The following is an 8,060-nucleotide window of genomic DNA, read 5'->3' on the forward strand; positions in this document are numbered from 1 at the left end:
TCTCTCTCTCTCTCTCTCTCTCTCTCTCTCTCTCTCTCTCTCTCTCTGTCTTTTTTAGGCAATTGAGGTTAAGTGACTTGCCCAGGGTCACGCAGCTAGTAAGTGTCAAGCGTTTGGTCTGAGGCCGGATTTGAACTTAATTCCTCCTGACTTCAGGGCCAGTGCTCTATCCACTGCACCCCCTAGCTACCCCCTGGGTATTCTCTTAAAGCCAATTAGTTGGACTACATTCAGGATATAACCTTGGACTGAATACAAAAATCTAATCACCCTATCTCTGTCCTGGCATGTTTCCTTCATTTAACTCTCCTAATTCTGCCCAAAGTCCATAGAATCCGACTTGTGAAGTTCAGATGTATTCTAGTATAAACTGTACCTCAATAAGAACTCTGTATACAACATTTCTGACAAGTGGCCATCCGGTGTCTTCTTGTGAATGACAAAACCCTTGAAATCCTCAAGACAGTCCATCTCTCAAGAGAGATTTCCAAAGGAACCTTTATCCTGCTCTAGGAGACCTTCCTTCCAATGAGTTATATCCACCCTAAACTTATTCCCCATATTGTATTTGCTGTTATCTTCCCAACTTCCTCTCTGTCCAATTTCAATAGGTTTCTTTAACCCTTTAACTGTAGTTAAACAAAAGGTTCCCTTGCTTCTCTCTGGAAACATAAGTCAAACAACTCAAAATAAAAAAAGAAAATTAGATATGGAGTAAAAGAACCTGGTTTAGAACCCTTCATTTCACGAGGGTTGCAAAGTCTCTTCACCTCTATGAGATTCTTTTCCTCATCCACAAAATGAAAGGTTTGGATTAGGTGACATCTAAGGTCCCTTCTAGGCCCAAATCTATGACAGGTTTATTTGCAGAGCCATGAGTCATTCTTATTTTGAGAAATTATGGACAAGCATCTAAGGATTGGTAAAAGGACAAAGACTGTGTTCATTTTTTTGGGAAAAAAAGCTGTGACCCTGACCATTCTTGTCTGGTCAGCTTAACATTAACACCTGGCAAATTCAAAATGATTTTAGAGCTAATTTTCCACTAAAAATCAATTTGCAGGAACCAGAAGGAGCAGAAGGTACACCATAGTAACCAACATGACTTTGAACAGAGAAAACTATGACAGGTCAGTTATTTCCTTTTATATAGCAAGATAGTGATTTAGCTATAATCTGTGCTATTCTCCTTTGAATTTATGCCCATATGGTGTTCTTATTAGCAAGGTAGAAGAAATGTGACTTTGACAGTATTTCTGATATGTAAACACCGGTATCTAGGGGTACATCCAAAGAGTAAATTATCAAATGTTTTTCAAAAGAAAATTGTCCTTATATGAGCTAGAAAAATCCTAGAAAGGAGGCATCATGGCATATGCACTGTGTGGTCTCCCAAAGAGCTAAACAATGCCTCTTGTTTGTAGTAGGTACTTAAGAAATGATTTGTTAATTTTTTTTTCAAAATTCAGCAAACATCTGTGACCCAGGTTTCTTGTCAAGATAAATTGCATAAGACGCTTCTCATTGGTGGAGAGAATGTCAACAGTGTATGCATTTCTGAGGGGTAGAATTGGTGTAAGAGCTTTAGAGAGGAGAGAACTTCCTTTCTGCCAAGGAGCACACTAGGTCAGCCATCAGCTTGACTGGAGTGCAGAGTTTGAAGGGGGGTCATAACTTCAAATAAGGTTGAAAAGGGAAGTGAGGGCTAACTAGATCGTGGCAGGCCTTCAATGTCGGAATATATGCATTTTATTCAGCAACAGCAGGCAGCGCAAAGTGGCTGAAGAATTTTGAGCAAGGAAATGATATGGAATACCTGTATATATTAGCAAGATTATATTGTTAATGGTATGAAGAATGTAGACAGGAGATTGGTTATTATAATAGTCTAGGCATGAGGTAATGAGTTCCCAAACTAGGATAGTGGCAAACGAGTAGAGAAAAAAGATTGAGTATGAAGGATATTTTAGAATTAGAAAAGCCAGAATTTAGCAACTGATTGGGTATGGAGGTAGAAGAAGAGCAAAGACATGAAACTTGACTCTGAGGTTTCAAGTCCAAAAAATGGTAGTGTCCTATTTTCCAAATGGAAAAGTTAGAAGGAGGGGGTGGGTTATGGAAAGAAGATAATGAGTTCCATTTTGGACATATTGAGTTTTAGGTGCCAGTGAGACATCCAGGGGGAGTTGTACTGCAGACAGTTTGAAATGTGAGACTCTCCTTACAAATTCACAGTTCACAAAGCTCCAAGAAGGGGGAAAACTTTATCTAAATCAAGGAAATTTGGGAGGTCTTTTATCAGATGGCATGAAAAAATACAGGATTAACCAATGAGCATTCTTTTTCCATAGGCCTGTACTTCTTCAGGCCTTTACAATCATGCAGTAGGTAGCACTCTCAGAATGTATTTTTCCTCTTCTTTCTTCAAAGTATGGTATCTACTGCAGCTCTTCACAGCCCGCAAGCAGGCCCACTCACCCACCTACCCACCCATAGGATCATAAAATGGAAGGGACTTCAGAGGCTCCTCTATCCTTTCATTAGGTCCCTTTTCAGTATGGCAAAGTAGAATATTTAAACATTTGTCCGCATTACAATTCAGACACTGGACCAGATGAAAAATGCCCCCATGCTGAAGCCTCTCTTGTTCCTGTAGACCTCTGACTTCAGGCATGAGAACATAAGCAAGTGCCTCTAATCACAGAAGGGGTCTCTATAACTGATGCTGGATTGGGTCTGGGTAAAATCAAGGTCTAATGTATTCAACACCCAGCTGCTAGCTAGCATATCACCAGCAACACCAACAATTTCCATGGCTGTATAAACCTAATAAAATACCCCAATTTTACTTCAATATTCCTTCAGGCCCTACCTTTCTTTCTAGGTCAACAATGATGATGTTATTCAAATTATCTAGGAATACTTTGTTACCCATCCAGGAAAGGGAGATGGTTAAAGAGCAAGCAACCATTTTCTCAGCATTGCAACTAACCGGGTAAAGAAAAAGTTATAATTATTGCTATTTCACTATCTATGGATAGAATTTCCTCTTTCCTATCATCCTTCAGACAGTTTTAGTGAATTGATCTGGGCAATTTAAAAGAAGTCATCACTTCCTGGTGGAAAGAGGTTCTAGAATTAGGAGACCTGAGTTCAAATCCTGACTCTCACTCTATCTGAATGACCTTGGGCTAAGTTATTTAGCCTTCTTAAATTTTAGTTTTTACATCTATAAAAGAAAGGAAGGAGTTGGGTTAGGTGACCTCTGAGGTCCCTTGTAGCTCTAAATCTGTGATCCTATTATCCCTGATGATAAACCAACCTCTCTGAATTTGAGCTGGTCCTCAGAAGATAGACACGCAGTCTGTCACTTGGCCCATACTCAAAGCATCTTCCAGAGCTTATGTTCTACTGGCACAACTTCCAAGAGCCCAGGGTCACCTCCATGATGTAAGGCATCAGCATAAGACAAAACAATAAACTTAGGGCCAGACTCCCAATGTTTCAGATATGAGTTAGGGAAAGACTAGCTAAATACACAAGAAAAATACCATGAAATCTTGGTTGAATACAACAAGCTGTATTCTAATTTAACTCTGAAAAAAGCCAAGATCATATGAGAATATGTTAAAAGGAGTATGATGTGCAAGGGAAAGGTAGCACCTTTTTGTAGACTGCACTAGTCAGGACTTAATTACAGCACTGTATTTAATTTTGGTCACCATAGTTAATAAAGGATGTGGATAAGTTAGGGAAAGTTCAGAAAACAGAGAGAATAGATGATGAAAGTTATGGGAAAATAAGTCATAATAGAAAAGGCAAAAGGAAATGGGGTGGTTTTAACCAGGGGAAGGAAGGCTAAAGGCTGATTTCATTACTGAAATCAAGAGAATGGGGTGGGGTGAGGATAAAGATTGCACATCTGGAAGGAACAAAAAAGAAATGAGCTTAAAGCAAGACATATGTTGCTTAGAAATAAGGAAACATTTCCATTCTTCAATATCTTCAAGAATAGATAATTCTTTGACTTGGATGTTTTAGACATAGGTATCTTTTAATATTATCTGGAAAAGGTTTTCTTTCAATGTCCCTTCCATCTCTGCATGATTCTATGGCAGACTATTGTGTGCAGAAAATTCATGTGCTCTAGATATAATAAAATCCTAAGACATTCTCTTCAAAATCTAGGTTTTTGCCTTTCCTGGATGTTTTATGGAAGTACAAGTAAGTTTATTCTTTTTTTTTCTAATTTCAAATTTGTCATTTGAAGTCAGTTTCTATAAAAAGTACTTCCAAATATGCAGACTAGTTTACTTTTTATTCTTAAAATGTATTTTTGTAATTTAGTTTCATTTAATCAATAAGAAAGAAAATTATTTCTAGCATGAGCCACATAAAATAACAGTAATATTTAGCATTTATGTACCACTTTTTTTTTAAAGCATTTGACTTCACTTGAGGTCTTTTTTTAAAATTAGTTTGTCATCTTATTGAGTATTTAAATAATTATATTGGACTATTTTTAAGACATTATTCAATACCTTAATGGTATATATTTGTTGGTTACTGTGAGGAAAATATACAGATGTGTATTCATGAAATAATAGTGATTATTACATAATATAATGATTTGCAGAGCTATACACATATGTATAGATATGTATATATATGATTTAATAATATTAGGATAATTTGCTCATTGGGTTTGCTTGTATTGCTGGTGGATACTTTATTCCCCACAGAACTTTTTATGATTCTCTTGAGTTGAGATCTGCTTTTGAATGAGATAGGGACTGAATCTACGATTTCATTGATGCAAGGAATTCCCAGGTAAGGAAGTTCCCTTCTACTGGTGAAAGTCATCTTATGAACTCTGCAAGTTATAGACTGAAAATATTGGCTAAAGGAATGAAAGTTGAAGTGATTTACTCAGGATCACATAGGAAATATGTGTCAGAAGTGGAATGAGAAGTTACATTTTCCTGGCTCTGAGACCTGCTCCCTAGCTATGATACCAGGGCTGCCTCTGATGTTTTGTTTTGTTTTGATTTGTTTTGCTTTTTTTTTTTTAATAGATGTTGCCAGATAAAGACAACCATTAAAGGTCATTCAAAACAAAATTAAATGTCAACATATTTTGGAAGGTTTCTGTTATCTCTGCAAATTCCAAATGACCAGCATCTCTGATAAGCCCATTAAATTAAATAATCAACACTCTCAAAGATACTTGGCAAGATAGTCAGAATGTAAGAACTTGGCTTCAGGTGCCTACTTCACTATTTTTCACATAATTAGCACTCAGTAAATATTTGTTTGTTGAAATATTTTAAGCAGAGCTAGTTCCTAATAGAGCAAAGATTTGCTATACTTATCTAAAGTCAGATACATTCATTTGATTTAATTCATTAAATATTTATCAAGGACCTACTATGTATTGAACACTGTTAGTTTCTAAAATAAATTTTAGATAAAATGTAGTCCTTGCCAATAATGTTCTGAAGCCAGTGCCTACTAATGTTAAATTTTCAGCGTTAGCATTTACACTTTGGAAATCAAGCAAATGCTAAATATCAAGAATGTTTTGTTGACTTTCTACACTTTTTGAAAGTGATGTGGAGAAAGCATTGATAAAGAAGATTAAACTTAAAAGTGTATCAAATGTACATTTTCCCCCTAGAGAACTAGTTCTTAAATATTTACTACTGCACTATTGGTCCTTGCCTTCATGTGGTTTGTTGTTTAGTAAGGGGATAAGACATGTCAGTTAGTCAGTAAACATTTATTAAGCACCTACTATGTCGCAGGCACTGTGTTAAGTACTGAGGATACAAATACAAAAAAAAGAAAAGCTGTCTTTGCCTTCATGGAGCTTACAATTGAATGGAGAGGGGGTAGGCAACACACAAAAGGAAACTGAAAAACAAATTTTCAGAGAGGTGAAAGGAAAATGCTATGTGAGGTCATAGAGAAAACAAAGTTGAAAAGCTTTTGCACAAACAAAATCAGTGCAGAATTATAAGGGAAATGGTTAACTTTAAAAGAATCTTTGTAGTAACCTTTGTAACAAAGGTTCTCTGATATCCAAGATATACTAGGAATTCATAGAGATACGTAAGAAGAAGAATTATTCCCCCATATATTAAAGGTCAAAGGAGACAATCAGTTTTTAAAAGAGTAAATGCAAACTATCAATGACCACATGACAAAATTATCTAAATGACTAACAATAAGAGATATGCTAATTAAAATAACTCTAAGTTCCACCTTATACCCATCATATGGGAAAGGATGATAAAAAAGAAAAATGGCAATAGTTATAAGAGCACAGGCACACTAATGTAGTGTTGGTCAAGCTATGAATTGTTCGGATGAAATTACTGCAAAGCAATTTGGAACCAAAAAGGTCACTAAATTGTATGTATACTTTGACCACTACTAGGTTTACACCCCAAGGGTCTCTCAGACAGATTGAAAGGACCCATATGTGAAAAAATATTTATGGTGGCATTATTTGTTGTACCAAAAAAAACCCCAAACAAACAACCCCCAAAAAACAAGCAAACCTGGAAACTAAAGGAATTGGCTGAACAAATTATGGTATCTGAATATTATGGAATGTTATCAGACTTCAAGAAATGATGAATATGAAGAACTCAGAGATATTTGGGGAGGGTTGTATGAACTGATGCAGAATAAAGTAAACAGAACCAGGAGAACAATAATGAGAAGGAAAACAGCACCGAAAGATTTAATAACTTTGAGCAATGCAGTGTGCAGTTATGACTTTAGCAGACTGATAGCAAAACATTCCTTTCACCTCTTGACAAAGAAGTGATGCATTGAATGAAGTATACATTTTAAGAAGAGAATTGATGTGATTGTTTAACTGTACTTAGTTGTTACAAGGGAGGGTTGGGGAGGCAGGATTAGTAATTGGAGTGTGACAGTTATGTAAAAAAAATTAAAAGAGCTTTAATGCAACATTTAAAAAGAAAAAAAGAGAATGTTTTCTCTCTGAAGCTGAGGGATGAGAGAATATTTAGAAAGAGGCTATAGTCAACATTTCCAATGCTGCAGAGAATTCAAGGAGGAAGAAAACTTTAAAAAGGCCATGGAATTTGGGGATTAGGAGAGCTGAAAGATTTCAGTAGAGTAGTGGGGATGCAAATGAGATTACAAAGGATCCATGAGTATTTGGGGGTGGGTGTGTGGTGGGGTGTAATGAGTCTAGTTCATAATACCTAGGCGATAGGCAGATACCATGTTGAAGTCTACTAATGTGATTTGGGTGAGTTGTCCCTCTTATCTTGGAGATTTACAGGATGTTGAAATTATACACTCCATGATCGTGGAAAGAACATAATGCACACAATTACATGTCCTTAATTCCCTTTTTATTCAGCAATCCTGAACAATTTGATTCAATTCAACAAGCATTTAATAACTGGCTACTATGAATCAGGTATTGCTATGGAATACAAAGGCAAAAATGAAACCACCCATGCCCTCAGGCAACTTAGGTTCTACTAAGGGAAAGTTACACAGATAAGTAAATGGAACATAGATATGGGTAAGCACTAACAAATGGGGAAATCAGAAAAAGGCCTTTGGTCCTATAGAAATGGCATTTGAACTAAGCTTTGAAGGAAAGTAGGAGTTCCAAAAGGCAGAGGTCAGGAAGGAGAGCATTCTAGACATGGAGATTTAGGAAATGCAAGATAGGAGGTGTGATGCTGGGAATAGGGAGCTTCCCCAACTAACTAATACTTGTGAAGGTGAGATATAATTGTTTTATCATATACACCTCTCAATTCTTTGTATATTGTTAGGATTCCCTAGGGATACCTCTTGGGCCTGTGTAGTCATATTCCAATGTAAAGTAGGAACAATCCCTGGGCAGAGGTAGTACAATCATCTTTTGTATGTGTGTGTGTGTGTGTGTGTGTGTATGTGTATACACACATACATATACATATATACATATATGTATATATACACATACACACATATATGTATGTATATGTATATGTATATGTATATGTATATGTATATGTATATGT

This window comes from Vombatus ursinus, unplaced genomic scaffold, assembly GCF_900497805.2.
Source record: "Vombatus ursinus unplaced genomic scaffold, bare-nosed wombat genome assembly UNPS02014814.1, whole genome shotgun sequence".
Classification (NCBI taxonomy): domain Eukaryota; kingdom Metazoa; phylum Chordata; class Mammalia; order Diprotodontia; family Vombatidae; genus Vombatus; species Vombatus ursinus.